Genomic DNA, 18,065 nt, shown 5'->3' with positions numbered 1-18,065 from the left:
ATGTATATATCAATCCCTATCTAAGTGGGTTTATATAGATAGATGAATATAGAAGCATTAATCATTGCAAGGTTATTACTTGTAATAAAAAATGAAAGTACATGCTGAGAATCTTTCAAAGGCTGCCAGCATATATGTATGGTACCAGGTAAATACTAGCGAAAATAATGTTTATTGAAAAAATTTTAAGTGTATCGAGAACACCGATATTCTAATTATTTTAACCGTTGATTTTAATTAATATATATTACATATTTTTTATAATTTAAACCAAACAGTTAAAATAACTAAAATATTAGTGTTTCAGATACACTTAAAATTCTTCCTATGTTATATACTTTATGTGTGGTAATCAAGTCCAAGTATATTTTAAATCGTTCTAAACTAATATATATAACTTTAGAAAAATTAAGTACGTGGATCGAAATTCTTAACACTTAAAACTAGTGAGTTAATTCCTCAATTAACTTAATGTAATTTTTTTTTGTAATTAAATACGTGGATTTCAGCAAAAAAAATTAAGAATTCAAATATTTTTTGCATCATCTTTTTCTCATAGTTATGAAGAAGGTGTATAATATTAGGAAACGTTTTAAATGTACTATGATTTTTGGCTAATTTTCTTTGGTTACTAAATATTTCCGTTTCAGATGTTACAGTAATTTGACTAATTTTAATAATTGATCTTAATTATATATATAATTATTTATTGAGAAAAGTTGTATCATAACTAGATTAATCATTAAAATTAATTTCACTATTGAACGCAATAACTAAAAACACTAGAAGAACAGGTAGAACTTTAGTATACTTAAAATGCATCTTGTAATTTTATCCAAAAAAAAAAAAATGCATCTTGTAATATTTTTAAAATTAAGCACATCTTCCAATGAGATAGTGACATTAACAACATTTTTAGTCAGTGTGTATATGGTACCATGCATAACTGTACGCTTTGAATTTAAAATCATAAATGCTCAATTTCCTTAGCTTCTCAGAACTTTCATTTTTTTTTTTTTGCAGAAATTAAATTAATTAATGTGCAGCTTGCATATTTATTTATCTAACATTGGGGAAGTAGTCATATATATGTCGCAACTTCTAGAATATTATTATGTACCTTTTCAACAAATAGTGATTTATGCATCAGATTTATAATTATTTAAAAAATTCATGTGAAATTCTAATAAATTAATTCAATTTCTAGAATTTTTCGTTATTCTTAAATTAAAATTTCCGATCTTTCACGTAAAAAAAAAGCACTTTGTATAAAATTATCAAATTAGAAGAACGGAGATATTATTTTTCTAAGCATGAAATTTATAAAAATGTCTTAAATTTTTATACTAAATAGTTTTTTTTTTTCAATTGAATCGTCGACATCCTAATCTTATAACTAGAAATTTAACTGAGTTTAATCCGACTAAAGTTTCAAAGAAAAAGAGTACAGATCTTCTGAAAAAACTTTTTCATATCATTACATTTCATAATTATATTCATGGCCACAGAAGAATTGCTTTATTTTTTGCTTAGTAGAGAGTTGACATTGCTAAATTCATTTTAAATAGAATTATATCCATATAAACCATAAAGATAATAATATAAAATAAATAAAAATAAAGATTTTCAGCCATATGTACAGTAAACTAATCATAGTGTATTAATAGATACTAACATACCTATTGATTTACTTATCTCATTCATCAAATGTGTATATAAAAAATAAATATTGAATTTTTTTTGGTGACTATAATAAAGATTATTGAATTAGTTGAGATGACAAGTAGTTTATAATTTAACAAAAAAAAAAATTGAATTTAAATCTTGAAAATGAAATAACTGTTTATAAATTATATATAATAAAAGATATTTTAAAAAGAATTAGATACCAATCCATGTTTCATTATATATATATATATATATATATACTCAGCTGAGATTATTGCATGCATGATGGATAATCAAAGGGATTTTGGATATTTTTGTGAGAATACAAAATTAATTTTAATATTCTTTGCCAGCAACTAGTGGTCAAAGACAAGTCAAAATAAAAAGATAAAAGAAGAAAGTAGAAAGATGTATATATGCAAAGTAACACTAAGTTGCAATGGTTGAAAAGTCAAAGAAGACATTAGTAAATGTAAAAGTAGTATTTGTTTACATATTGGTTCAATAAATAGGTTGGCCTTATCCTTACAACTTGCCCAATAAATGAACCAAGCGTATATTGGAACGTGATTTGATGCTCCAAAATTGTTTCGGATTTTAGTGTTTTTTTAATTAAAAAAAAAAAGAAAAAAATTTGTATGGAGTTTTAATTATTAAAAAAAAAAAGAATTAACATTAAATTATTAAGAAAAGAGAAAAGAATTAATATTAAAATTTTATTTGGACTAAATTTTTTGTTTTAATTTAAATTTATTTTATTTTAAATTGATATTAAATTATTACAAAATTATGACAAAAAAAGTTTTAAAGAATTAAAAAGGCAATTTTTTTTATTTTAAAAATTTTTTATTTAAATAAACGTACTCGTATTATTTTAAAATTAATACGAATAAATTTATTTAAAATCTATAAATATTTTTTTATATATTATAAAAAATTATAATTTTATTATTTTATTATATTATTTTTATTATTGTCTAAATTATTATTTAATTTTATTTATTTTTTATCTATAAATTTTAATTGCGTTATCATGTCTTATTAATTTTAGTACCTAATCATTTTGACATGTTAATCTTAAATTCAAATCTAAAAAATGAAAAATATTTTTTTTTATAAAATATCTATTGTTTACAATATTAGAAAAAATATTTTTGATGATAAATTTTTAGTGATTATAATATTATTAATTATTAAATATATTTTTTTTATTTATCTGCTCTTTATGTTTTAATTTTAGAGGCCTGTTACACATACAAGTCTTTTTGGTTTACAAGTCTTACAAGTCCAATAAAACACAAGCATTACACTTAATTAACGCATTACACACTTTCACATTCAAGAGTAAATAAAACGCACGTTATTCAACAACTTTCTGTTTCCAAAGCGCACCACTACTCACCATGCATTATGAACGACTCTTCTTCTTCTTCCTCCATGAAAACAATTTTCTTGCCAAATTTGAAGATAATGGAACTTCAGAAATACACTCAAACGATTACAGAAATACACCCCAATGATTATAGAAATACACCCAAAGGATTACAGAAATACACCCAAACGGTTACAGGAATTCACCCAAACGATTATAGAAATACACCCAAAGGATTACAAAAATACACCTAAAGGATTTAAGAAATACACCCAAAATTCGTTGAAGTACACCTTATGCATATTTCAGAACTCTTTCTCTTTCTCCTCCTCATCTTCTGCTGCTTCTTCTTCTTCAAAAACGATTTTAGAGCTTGATGTCAAAAAACAATGGAAATCGAGAATAATGAAGAAAGAAAACAGAGAGAAAAGCACGTAAATGAAGAAGAAGAACAGAAAGAGGAAGAAGAACGTGCAAGAAGAAGAAGAACAAAAAAGAGAAAGCAAGAAACGAAAGAAAAGAAGAAGAAGAGGAAGAAGAACATGCAGCAAGAAGAAGAAGGAGGAGAAAGAGAAGGCAAGAATCGAAAGAAAAGAAGAAGAAGAAGAGGAAGAGAAAGAAGAAGAAGAGGAAGAGAAAGAAGAAGAAGAACGTAGACCTTGCATCGCATTTTTAGGGTTTATTCGTTAATTAACTTGTAAAGCATACAAGCCCTAACGGCTTATATGCAGAGCTTTTATGTTAATTTTAATGCGTTAGTGGTATTGATTTATTAGTCAAATCAGATCAAATTAGTCAGAAGTTGCTAGTAATAATAATAACATCTGAATGTTGGTGATTTAGTCAAACTCTAATTATATATATTAGAGATATAATTCTCTTTTTATCCGTTTAAATTTTGGAGAGAATTGATTTTATGGTATAGTATGAGAGTTTCTATGATTTAATATAAGTCTAAAATTTAATCTCACACAAACCTAAAAATATTTATTTGTGAAAAAATACGTTAGAGATATAATTATTTATTTATTTTTTTTATCAATTTAATTATCTTTTTTAAAATGATTTTAAGATATAATGTCAAAATTTTTATGATTAAAATGATTTTTTATGACAATGTGTCTCTTCTTTGTTGACTCTAAAAAATAAAGTTTTAGCATAAGCTAAAAAAGCAAATTCTATTCAAAATTTATAGGAATTCAAAAAGATTTTTATGTGAAAAAATATATCGTATTAAAAATATAATTATTCACGTATTTTTTTATTTATTAAAATTTTTAAAATAAATCTTTTGATAATTATAATAATAATAACGATAATGTTAAACAACAAAAAAACAGTTAAAATTTATTTTATTTAATATTTATTAATTATTTAATAATTAATAAATATTAAATAAAATAAATTATCGCTAATTTTAACTATTTTTTTTATTACTAAACAATGATAATAATGTAAACTATTTTATTTCATTGAGTATATAGAATTACACTGTAAGACGCAAAAGGGCGGCTAAATGCAAAACATATGTATATGATGAATTCGGATGATTCTGAATTATGCATATATTTTATTTAATTAACCAAAAAGATAAGAATAACAAAATATATAACTCGGTAAAGCAAATAATAACGAGATATTATATATCTCTTGAAGATTATTATTGTTATTATTCAGATGAGAGTTGAAAGACTTGTTTGAGATTGTAGGACTTATTGTCGTACATTATGATTCAAAAGGTCAATAAAAAAAAGAGAAAATGTACATGATATTTTAAGTGATAAAATATATCAAACTTAATTTAATTTACATATAGTTATGTACCAGAAATATCCTTAGAAAAAAAATTATTTTTATATATAGTTATATACTAGAAAATGATTAAAAAAATTATTATGAATTAGGGGCATGCGTAATTTAACTATGTAGATATATTTTTTTATGAGGTGTTAGTTTTTGTATTCTTTTTAAATTGAATTGGAGGGTGCGATTAATTCTTTATGATAAAAAAATTAAGAAAATGTAATCAATTAGTAGGTTAAAAAATTTTGATATGAAAGCAAAATGAGTGATATATTTTAATATAGTAATTTTTGATTTTTTTAAAATTGTGGGAGTACATAAATCGGATCCTCCGATTTGTGTTTAAAAAGTTGAAAAAAATTAAGAGTATATAGATCAGAGAGTCTGATTTATATTAAAAAATTGAAAAAAAGTACACAAATCGGACTATGTAACATTGCAATTTTTTGCATCAATTAATTTGTCTACATACTCCCTAGCAGACTAGGATAGCAAAGAGAAAGAATAGACACCTTGTTGAGATTGCTGGAACCTTAATATTTCATGCAAATTTTTCAGCTAAGCATTAGGTTCATAGTTAATGAAAGTCCATTTTTTTATAGTTAATGAAAATCCATTTTTATAAAAAATAACATACCATCTCCGCTTCCATCTCTGCGAACCCATCCCCGGGCCGGCGTTGACTACGCTAGCCCCGTGCATGTCACCCGCGACGCTGCCTCGGCCCTGGCCCTTGCCGTCGCCTCCGCATGCAGTCCCTTCAACATCCTCCGCAACATCAACCGCCCACATTAGAAGGTCGTCCCAACACCTGTTTTGAAAAAAAAAATAAGAATAATAATAAAGAACTATTAAGAACTATAAAGAACTAACGTATGCCAGAGAAATCTTTCATCTATCAGAATGCATGTTTGCTCTTAATAGAATTACGAAGAATAAGTGAAAAGGATCCAACACATGACTACATTGGAAACAAAGGTCTTAATATTGTGTCAAAATACGAATTCCCACAAAAGCTTAAGCGAATAATAGATCATGTACTCACCAAATTCGGGTTTAAAACCCAAGTAAAGCCTTTCTAAGTATAGAACGAAGAGGGGCAGGAGGAGGATCACACTTAAGCCAGTTAAGAAAATCCGAGTTGGCTAGATAGAATTGCCAGTTAAGAAAATCCGAGTTGGCTAGATAGAATTGTCATTGCTGGGGCTATCTTAGTACATGGAAAAACAGTTTTGGTGCAAGGACTCAATTAAATGGAAAAAAAGTACATGGACCTAATTAAAAATTTTGCGAAACTATAAGGACCAACCAATGGAGTAATTAAACCTTTTTTATTTGCATCAACTATACCATTAGCCGCTAATTTTTCAAAAATTTTAAGATCAATGCAACAATAATTTCATAAGAACAATTTTTAACACAAGCAAATCAAGCATAATTTTCATACATTTTTGTTGGATTGGTCTTAAATTTTTTAAAAATTTAGCTATCAAGAGTATATTTGATGCAAATCAAAAAATTTTGGGACAAAATTAAAACAAAATAAATTTTAAAAGTATTTTTTAAATTTTTGCTAAACTTTAAATATAAAAAATATATTTACCCTTATTATTTTGTCTTAAAAAAACCGTTTCTCATACAATAATATTTGAAATAATTATCTTTAATTTGATAGATTAAATTAAATTAAATATGAAAAGATATATACTCAAAAATATTTGAGAGATTATATTACGGCACAATTTTTTACAAACATATACTTAGAAAAATAAAATATCTCTATTCTTTAAAAATTTTCAGTAAAAAAAATCACTTAATATGAAATTATTAGTTAATTAATAATTTTATATTAATTAATTTTTTTACTACAAATTTTTTAAGCGAAATAAAAAGGAGTTATAGAAATCGAATTAGTTACCCGAATTTCATATAAACTTTTAAAAAATAATGTGTTCATAAAAGATAGAGCTAATACATAATCATGTGTTATTTATTAAAAAATAATATATCTAATTGTTAGACATATAATATTCTAAATAGAGTAAAGTATCGTTTTTGTTCCCAACGTTTGGGGTAAATTTTATTTGTATTCCTAACGTTTAAATCGTCCTATTTGTATCTCTAACGTTTGTAAAAGTGATTCAATGTTATTCTGCGTCAATTACACATCATGAGCGCTTTAGTTTGAGTTTTAAAAATCTCTTCTTGAAGTTAGAATACAAATATCTGGGATAGAATCGATGATCTACTCCAAAAAATAGCTTATCAAATGTTGAAACTAGTTCCTACAACATTTACATAATTCACTTTTCTAGGGACGTAATTGAATCTAAACACAAATAGTAGGTATAATATTAAAATCGAACACATTCAAGTGAGACCTAATTGAGAATGAATTCATCCAAGTGAGAATAATTGAAAAATATAATATGATTTGTTAGTATAATTGATAGTAGGATAACATTGAATCACTTTTATAAACGTTAAAGATACAAATAGGACGATTTAAACGTTAGGGACACAAATAGAACTTACCCCAAACGTTGGGGACAAAAACGATACTTTACTCTTCTAAATATTATGAATTCACTTCTCTAGCTCTAGAGTTAAATTAAAGTTAATAGAAAGAAGTAATATGCTCTTTTATGTAAAAAGAAAAGATTGAATTTATATTTTGTATTGAATTTTTTTTCGGAAATAATAAAAATTGAACTGGTTATTTCGGTCATAAAAATTTTAATATTAAATTATAAAATTATTTTTATAAAAAATTTAAATTAATAAAAAAAGATAATGAATATTTATTATATCTCTAATTTTGTAATCATATATTAGTTTTTTATTTCATTTTATAAATTATAAATAATGGAACTTGTTTTTAGGGCTAATAATTGCTTGTTGTAACTACCTTTTCAAAGGCGGCCAGCAATCCAGCATATGTATTTACGGTACCAGTCGAAAACTAGAAAATGTTGTTTATGTTCTACGCTTTAGACTCTCTCATTGGATATAGAAGTTGTGATCAATTTTACTAATAAGTATCGTCTCACATATATATGACTACTTCCCACGTTAGATAAATAAATGCAAGCTGCACATTAATTAATCTAATTTCTTGAAAATTCATTATTGAAAATGAAAACTACTGCAAGCAAATGCAACTAGAAGACTAGGGGCTCGTTTGAAAGCTTCAAAAGCTACCTTTTTTTTTAGTTTTTAATTTATAAAAAATAATAGTATTAATGTGAAGTACAAATTTTAAAATTAAATTGTAACTTTTTAAAAATTTATTTAAGTATTTATAAAAAAATAAAAAAAAAATTTCATAATAAAACATTTTTTTATCATATTTTTTTTAAATAAATACTTTTAAAATTAAAAAATCAAATATAAAATAATTTATTTATAAATTATTTTTAATATTAGTATTTATTATTTAAGTTATTTTTAAAAAAAATTTTAATTAAACTATTCACCTAAATTAGACCTAAGTATATTAGTAGATATAACCTTATTAATTATAAAACAACAAAAATAAGAATGAGTTTGATTTGTGTTTTTAACTTTTATAATAAAAATAAAAAATAAAAATTTAAACGAAACGCACCCTAAAATTCTAAGGAGCTAAAGAGCAAAATTGAGCATTTATGATTTTAAATTTCAGTGGCGGCGAGCGTACCGTTATGCATGGTACCATATACACACTACCTAAAATTGTTGTTAATCACTACCTCATTGGAAGTTGTGTTTAATTTTTACTAACAGAAAAAGATGATGCAAAAGGTCAAAAAGTTTAGAATAATTTATTTTTTGCTGAAGTCCAAGTACTTAATTATTGGTCAAAGGAATGAAGATGTTTAATTAATTTTCTTTCTCACTGCATATATTAACAAAATGAGAAATAATAAATTAATAATGTCTCGTGATAGCTCATAGCTCCATGCCTCCGTGCATTTTATTAATAAAATGGAAGTAGCTGTCCGGTAATATGCAAAGAAAAGAAAACAGGGGGCAGAAGTAGTAATGGTTCATTGTGATGAGTTTCATTAAATTGTTCATTAATTGCAGGCCCAGCAAAAATTTCTTAGCTCCAATTTATAGAATATTCCAGTAGTAAGTGTGAGGCTCATTTTTTTGGTTATGGAACAAATATTGGTGTTGTTGAATGAAATTGACATATGAACAATTTTTTTTCTGTTATGGTATCAGGCATAAAACGTAGGTGAATGTTATGATGATGTGGGTAGTATTGTTTTATGACGCTTGCTTTTGATATAGTTTTATAATCTTTTAGGAGACATTGTCTGATTATAGTCAGTAATTCTTCTGGAGTTGTCCCCTTTTATGACATAATTAGCTCAATGTAAATTAATTATAATAAAAGTGATTTATTTGTTGAGTTTTTTTGTGGGTTTAAGTGTCATTTTTGTCATTTTATGAATATAGAGTTCAATTTTTATTATCACATTAAAGTAATTTGCAAAAATTTCACGACCTTAAGAAGGAAAAATAATTGCATGACAAATAATAATAATAATAATAATAATAATAATAATAATAATAATAATAATGTTCACGAAAAAAATTTAAATCTCTTGTTGGACATATTAAATTATTTTTATTATTATATTATTTAGTCTACTTTATGCATGTTATGTAAAGTTCTACTATTCTTTATTTCTTAATTTTTTATATCAATTAGCAAAAAGTTAAAAAAAATTTTAAGTACGTTTAAATTTGTCACATTTTTTTATTGAATATATTCAAATATATCATGATTATAAAATTATTCATAATTTTATATTTATATTCTTAGTTTTTTTCATTCTTATTCATTTTTTTAAACCCAAGTAAATTTAAATTTGGTATATCTCCTTACTAAGTATATTCAAATATATTATATTTTTAGTATTTTTTATTGTCATTTATTTTTTTAATTTTTTTTTAATTATTTGCAATTCAAAGATGCTATATAAAAAAGATAAAGTATGATAACTAAAACAAATATAAAAATAAAAACAACAAATGAAGATGTAATTTCAATTCTAATATAAAAGGTCTATCTCTTTTTTAAAAATAAATAAATTTAATTTTTTAAAATAAAAAATTATATTTTAATTTTATTATATTTTAGTTGAATAATTATATAGAATTATATACAAATTATCAAATAAATACTTTGCAAAATATTTTTAATATAAAACAATTTAAATTTAACATTAATTTACATATTCTCTACTCAATCTCTAAATAATATAATTCTTATTAGAATACATTATATAGTATAATTAATTTATCTCTCCATGCATCGTGCGGGTCTCGTTCTAGAAAGTTTTAAACATCAGTAGCCAAAGCTGAATTAATGAAAACTTCCCAATAATTTTTTTGATTTTTTAATTTATTTTCTAACCCGACAAGTTACTAATCCATCGCACGAGACTTTCTAATAATTAAATAGAATATTCAATAGGGGTGGCAAACAATTCGAAACCCAGTGAGCTAAATAGCTAACTCATTTGCCAATTGAGATATATTTCAAAAGTTCCTTGTTACTCTAAGTCTTATTGTTTGTTTGGTTGAAATTAATTTATAAAAAAATATGGACTTCAAATTTAAATGAGACGATATTAATTTAAAAGTTTATAAATTTTGAAATTTAAATCTGTTCGGTTCTTCAGATTCCGGATGGGTCGGTGGAGCTCTAAAGTTGCGACGGTAAGAACCAGCCTTGATCTGGGTCTAGAGGATGAGAACGGAGATTTCGCGACCTCCCGAGCTGCTACGGTAAAAAGGGGGATGCCACCTGCAATGACACTTCGACACCCAAGTCAGAGATGGTACATATGGCTAGGAGAGTAGTGGGATAGTGACGTACCTTAGGGTAGAGGTAGGGCCTTTCCCATATATACCCTGTCAGTAGGACGGGTCCCACTAAATTGGTGTCTTTCCTAGAAATTTCTTTTCAAACTGTCATGTGGGTGGCTGCTGGGGAGTAGGTGTTCGGGTCGTGGTCCAGACGTGCAATACCCATCAGGCCAGCTGCTCAGGTCGGGTGGTTCCGTTCGCTAGGCCGTAACAAAATCTAAAATGTTAAATGTAACCTAGGTTTTTTATTTAAACTAGAATTTTTTTTAATAATGATTACAGTTTTCTAAATTTAAATTTTTGTATTTTTTTTTCGGTAAAAAATATTTGTTTAACTATCAATCCCAAATGAATTTATTTATATGTATTTGTGTTAATTTACACGGGCCGAAAATCCGAAAATATAGGCCAAAACAGTAATTTGATGATTTTACATTTTAATATACTTATTATTTTCATTTTACATTTCTTTTGGTTTACTTTCATTTTACATTTCAATTTAGTTAAAATTATTATTTTCTTGGCCCAAAACTGATCATTTTCTTGACTTCAAAATTTAAAATCTTTCATCCTCCAAAAAATCTTTATCTGGACGGTCTCAAGTAATAAAATAAGATTCAGTCCATATTACTACTAAAAATAACCCAAAAGAGTATACAATTGTCCAAAATTGCTAAAACGGACCCACTTCATTAATTATAATTATTAACATCGCATTAGTCATAACTACGTATTCCAATTAGAGAACAGCTAACAGTGATTCTTCTAACATAGCAGATACCTTGTCTGTGCCCATAACAACCACACTAACAAGCGGAGCAAAGCAGAGGATGCCACATCCTTTTTATCACGAGAAGAACATGAATACCTTCATCACCATAGCATTCAAACTACGTTTTACTTTTGGCTCATTTTTCTTTTTTTTGTTCAGGAAACAAAACAAACGCTGCCTGCGTTTTGTTTTTTGCATGGTTTTTAAATTTTTTTTTATTTTATTTTAGCCCAAATACAGCGTGTATTTTGTGATGGGCAGTAATTTTTTTTTTTGGAATAACAAAATGCAGCTTGCATTTTGTGTTATATTTCAGCTTTTTTTTTTTAGAAATGCAAAACGTAGACTGTGTTTTTTGTGGTGTCAGATTATTTGTTTGGAAAACAAAAAACGCAGGTTGTGTTTTATGAAAAAAAATATTTTAATCAAGCGGCCCACCTATAAATACGAAGCAAGACTTATCCAAATGACCTCACTCCACTTGTACTTATCCTATTCTTCTTTCTTATACATATGTTGTAGTTATTAGTTTTTTTGGCAGTTAGGTGTGTCAAAAAAATCGGATTAGGTGAGGTTGAAGTTATGGAAAATATTGCAAATTTGTGAGTATATTATAACGGTGAGGTTATACCAAACACACATGAAGGAGTGACTTTTGTTTGTAAATGTCCGTTGTCATTTGCTGTTCCATGTACCATGAGTTTTGTCGAGTTGCAAAATGGGCTTTGTAATAACATTCAAAGCCACATTTTGAAAAGAGTGAGCAACCTTTTATACAGAAGTCCTGTGCAAGTATTTGGTGGGCTAATACAGTTTCAAATAAATGCCCATCACCGACGATGCCAGTATGCAGCAGATGTTGTGTATTTATCAACAAACCCGATTTCACGTGCCGATGATAGAGCTGTACGTTGAGTTTGAACAGCAGCCAGGGTTGGGCGTGGTCGGCGAGGAGGTCAATATTGATGAGCTCGGGGATATAGATTGGGAAGAAGATAATAATGACAGTGAAGAAGAGTACGAAGCTAACTATGAATTCGATGACGAAAACGACGACAGAGACTTGGCAGGCAATCCGGCGGTGAAAAATGAAGCAAATGCGATTGTAAGCCAGCACCCATTTGGTGTTCCATCTTTTATGCAGACTCTAGATCTCAAAGCCATGCATGCCTAAGAATTTTCTGAGTATGCGAATACGGGTATGTTATGATTATTAACTCAAGTTTCCTATAGTGTTTATTTTATTTGCCTTGTCTGATTGATGGTGGTGAGCATGTCGCAAGTGAAGGCAACGCTGCGGCGGAAGATGGCGAGTTTAGTGTCGAATATAATTTGGTTCGAGAGAGTCAGTGATATCTGCAATCAAAAGCTACACTATCTCTAGAGGAGTTGATTACACTGTGTATGAGTCTGAGCCGCAGACATGCTATGCGAAATACAAGGGGTATGGTGCAAGGTGTGATTGGCTTATCCGAGCTAGCTTGATTTGAAAGAAAGCTTGTTGGGAGATCAGGAGATACAATGGCAAGCACACGTGCACCGTGGGCACGATTTCACAATATCATGCCAAGTTGGACTCGGACACAATTGCATATGCCATTAGGCCGTTGGTCGAAGAAGACCCCTCGATAAAGATGAAGTCTGTTATTGCAGAAGTTCAATCCAGGTTCAAGTACACCGTGAGTTACCGCAAGGCTTGATTGGCAAAGCAGAAAGCTATGGCAAATATTTTCGGTGATTGAGAATTTTTTTACCAGACTCTACCAGTACGGTTGAAAGCAACGATGGTGAAGATGCCAAGGTCTCGTGTTCAAATTAAAACGCTCCCCGTTTACTGTGAGAGTGAGGAGGTTCAAGGTGTAAGAGTTCTGCACCACATTTTTTGGAGCTTCTATCTGTGTATTGTAGTATTCAGACACTGTAAGCCACTAGTGCAGGTTGATGGCACGCACCTGTACGGAAAATATAAAGGTGCACTTTTGGTTGCGGTTGCACCCTGAGACACACCGGCATCCAGTCCACTGCCAACGTCAGGACTACCGAAATCTGTCATGCTCGCACCACCAGTGTCATACAAACTGGACCACTCATCCCCTGAGCACTCGCTCCACCAAGATCATACTAGTGCAAGTCGTATCCCAAATCTTCCTCTTCCTGCTACGGATACTCATTCAAATCAAACAACTGAGAGCGTGGTGTTGCGAAAGGACCGGGCGAATCTACATGGCCCCTCGATTGATCAAAGTCGAAGTCACTGGCATGGCCTGAAGTGGCGCGATGACCACTAGACTGCTGAGATGTAGCAGGCCCTTCCTGCGGTGGCATATGCCGGCATCTGATACCAGTGCTCATATGCCGGGACCTGATAGTGGTGCTCATATGCCGGAACTTAATTAACAATTAATTATAATTAATAGTAATTACTGATAACAATTTATAAACCTAAACAATAATAAATAATTACAATTTATAAACCTAAAAATTAACAACAACAACAACAACAATACCTGAAACTGCTGCTCATGAGGCGGGACTTGCTGCTGAGAATCAGCTGGTTCTTTCTGTTGCTGCTGTGGTTCATCGGCGCCAACCTCTTCGCCTGCAACTCTATCTGAGAGTCGCAGGTGAATCCCATACTGCTGTGTGTACCACTCGTAGTACACTGGAAGAGGATGAAAGTCTATAATCTCCTCGCCTAACTGCAATGTATTATAGCGGCCAGATCTCCACCTGTTAACCCATTGACTGTAAATCTCTCTCCAGTCATGGTTCTGTGCTCCTGTCAGCCGCTTGTAATGATCACGACCAAGGTCGAACGCTGGGCCTGGTGGAAGCTGTTGCATCCCAAACTGTCGTCTAACTCGCTCTGTCGGGTGCCATTCTATGCACTCGAATGACACTAGCGGCGACTGGGTGGATCACATAACCAAATGGGCAGCGAGTACATCCGGAACCCCCACTTTCATATACGGCCGCCATATAAACTGCATATTAGTTACCACGAGGCCGATTAGAAAAATTTTATGAATAAAAACATTGGACATTAATGGTTACAACTTACATCGTCAACTCCCATGTCGTCGAGTCCTTTCCTAAAATGCGCAGTAGACCTCCGTATATATCTTGTATGTCGGCGCCAATGACTCCACCTAACAAAAAACAGTAATAATAATAATAATAATAATAATAATAATAATAATAATAATAATAATAATAATAATAATAATAATAATAATAATAATAATAATAATAATAATAATAATAATAATAATAACCAATACCGTCGCTCAAGTGGAATACCAACATCGCCGAGCTGATTGCGGGGTATAGGTGCGCTCCCACGGCCAAACAAAAAGCTGTATCAGTGGGCCATCCATCTCTTTACAGTTGTATCGTGATGCATGACACAACGATCTGTATAGGTGTGCCAGACTGTCTGCCCCCAACTGTATCCTGAAATTCGGTGGAAATTCCGAAGTAGCAGTAGAAACTTTGAGTTCAATGAAGTGGTCGACTTATCCGGAAACACAACTGTTCCGAGCATGCAGAAAATGTGTGCCCGGACATACGCTAAATAGACTCCTGAGTGTCACACGGCTCGGTGTTTCTGCACTGCCGGATCCATGCAATATTAACCTTCTCCAACACGTGTTCTTGCAGACCGAACTCCCGACCAAAACACGCAATGCAGTTTTCCACCAAAAACTGGTGACTGCTGTCTGATATACCCGCAACGGCCTCCCCATTAATCGAGAGACCAAGAATATAGCTCACATCTTTCAGCATCACCGACTAGAAGATGAAATGTGTGAGTCTCCAGCCTCCAGCGTTCTACCAAGGCACTTAGTAGTGCAGAATGACATCTCATTTCGTCTACTCACAAAACGTGTTGAAACCCAATAATTTTCAGTGCTGCTGTAGCTACCTCGTTAAAGGTATCGAGCGGATCGAGTTTTCTGGACAACAAATTCCTGTTAACCTGCAAAAAAAATTATTAAATTCTAAATAATATCAGTTAATAATAATAATAAAATGGTAACTAAACAATATTATTACTATTATTATCTTAAAAAATAATAATAAATTATTAAAAATAATAAATATTATACAATATTCTATAATAGTTAACAACCATAATAATAATAATAATAATAATAATAATAATAATAATAATAATAATAATAATAATAATAATAATAAAAACGGTAACTAAACGATATTATTACTATTATTATCTTAAAAAATAATAATAAATTATTAAAAAATAATAAATATTTTTTTATTATTCATTATTAAAAAATAATAATAAATATTATACTGTATTTTATGATGGCTAATAATAATAATAATAATAATAATAATAAAAACGGTAACTAAATAATATTATTACTATTATTATTTATTTATTTATTATTTATTATTAAAAAAAAATAAATATTATACAAATAATAAAAAAAATTTATTAAAAATAATCTATTAAAAAAAAATTTATTTATTATTTATTATTAAAAAAATAATAAATATTATACAATATTCTATCATGACCAATAATAATAATAATAATAATAATAATAATAATAATAATAATAATAATAATAAAAAATAATTAAACATTATTTATTTTTTATTACAAAATAATAACGATTTATTATTATTATTAGACAGTATTATTTTATTTATTATTAGAAATATTAATAATTTATTATTATTATTATCTTACACAGTATTTTATATTATACTACTCATGATAATATTTTTTCATCATAATAATAATAATAATAATAATAATAATAATAATAATAATAATAATTAAATTGTTTATTAACAAAATTCAAATAAATATATTTATTTATCATAAAAAATTTTTTAAAAAATTACTTACCCATTAAAAATGATCCAAGTACTCAATAATATGATCTTTAGGTCTAGTAAAAATGTAAAATCACAAACTATTTTCTATTTAAGAATTAAATGAACCTAAGTTTTCTACTCTTCTTCTTCCTCCCACAAGCTTCCTCACACAACACTTTTCATTCTTCAGTAATTCCCTCACACAACACTCTTCACTCTTCAGTAACTCCCCCTTCTGTGTTTTGCATTTTAAACACCCCCTACAACACTCTTCTCTAACACGTAGCGTGCATGCAACTGGAAAGACTGTCAAACGCAACATGAGTTTTGGCTTGGCCAGCTGCCAAACGCAGCTTCCATTTTTCAACTTCCAACATGATCAACAAAGCAGGTCTGGTTTGCACACAGAGGACAGGGACACGTTTCGAGCTCTCGATCTGCTTCCCTGCCAATCGGACGCTACGTTTTGCATGTTGTTGCAGCTTTCTGATTTTGGATTCATGTAAAATGTATCCTGCGTTTTGCAGGTGACTCAGCTTTTTAGTTTTTGGTATGGCAAAACGTAACCTGCGTTCTAACTTCAATAGATCCATATTTATAAAATACACGCCAAATCACAATATAATTGCACATCTCCATTATTACTTCCATTCTTAAATTAATTTCTGGTAAGTGTGACAGAGAAGAGAAACTAATTTTATATCAAAAAGAATAAAATGAAATAAATGGTATATAAGATGAAAGATTGTAAATTTATGAGAAATTGTATACAACTTTTAGTTAGTTAATATTAGTCTTTTTTAATTCTAAAAACTTTTATATTTTGGAGAATTAAAATTTAAAATATATAGTTTAGGATTTAAAATTTAAGATAAATAAAATAATTAAAAAAACTTATTGATGTTAACTGAGAAAAGTTAGTTTTATAATAATAAAATAAAATATTTTTTTAGTCTTTAACATTTAGTCTAAGATGTAATTTCATTCCTAATGTTTACAACTTTCTATTTTTATTCTAAACATTATATTTTGTCCAATTTTAGTTAATTAGTCAAAATTATTTTTTTTTAAAAAAAACATCTTTTTTTTCTTTTATTATTCTGTGACTTTTGTTCTCAAATAACTATAGCTACTATCACCATTATAATTACAATTTTTGTCGTTGTTTAAAAAAAATTATAATGAAAAAATGATATTTTTAAATGATTTTTTGTTTTGATCATAGAATTAAAATAGGATGAAATAAAATAACAATAAAATATTTTAAATTTTAAAAATAAAATTATAATTTAGTCTAAATATTAAAAATTAAAATAATATTTTATTCTAATATTACTCTAAATTTATTAATATCTTTTTTTTTTTTGGTATGCATATGTTGAGTTGAGTCTATCCATTTTGTTTGACGTTGCTTTTTTATATTTTTGGTCTTGGATGTTATTTAATTTTTGTGGTGTACTTCTATAATGTCTCTTCAGTAGTCGAAGCTCCCCGGTGGCCCAACATGAATAACCATATGGTTTAAATTTCGTCTAAGGCTGCGGAAAAGAACAAGTGCTTGCTCATTCAAGCAAACACATATATCCAGTCCAAAAACAAAACAAAAAATATACAACGTTTTGATACCTCCAAAATCATTGCTAAATGTAATAGCAAAGAGGCAAAAGTGAGAGATTAAGAAAAATCAAGAGTAAATAACGTAGCCACAAATTAAATCTGGTTGAATGAGAAACC

Source organism: Arachis ipaensis, chromosome B2 (genome assembly GCF_059453495.1).
Source record: "Arachis ipaensis isolate K30076 ecotype BB chromosome B2, ASM5945349v1, whole genome shotgun sequence".
Classification (NCBI taxonomy): Eukaryota; Viridiplantae; Streptophyta; class Magnoliopsida; order Fabales; family Fabaceae; genus Arachis; species Arachis ipaensis.
The sequence above is the reverse complement of the archived record's forward strand: the minus strand, read 5'-3'. Positions refer to the sequence as shown.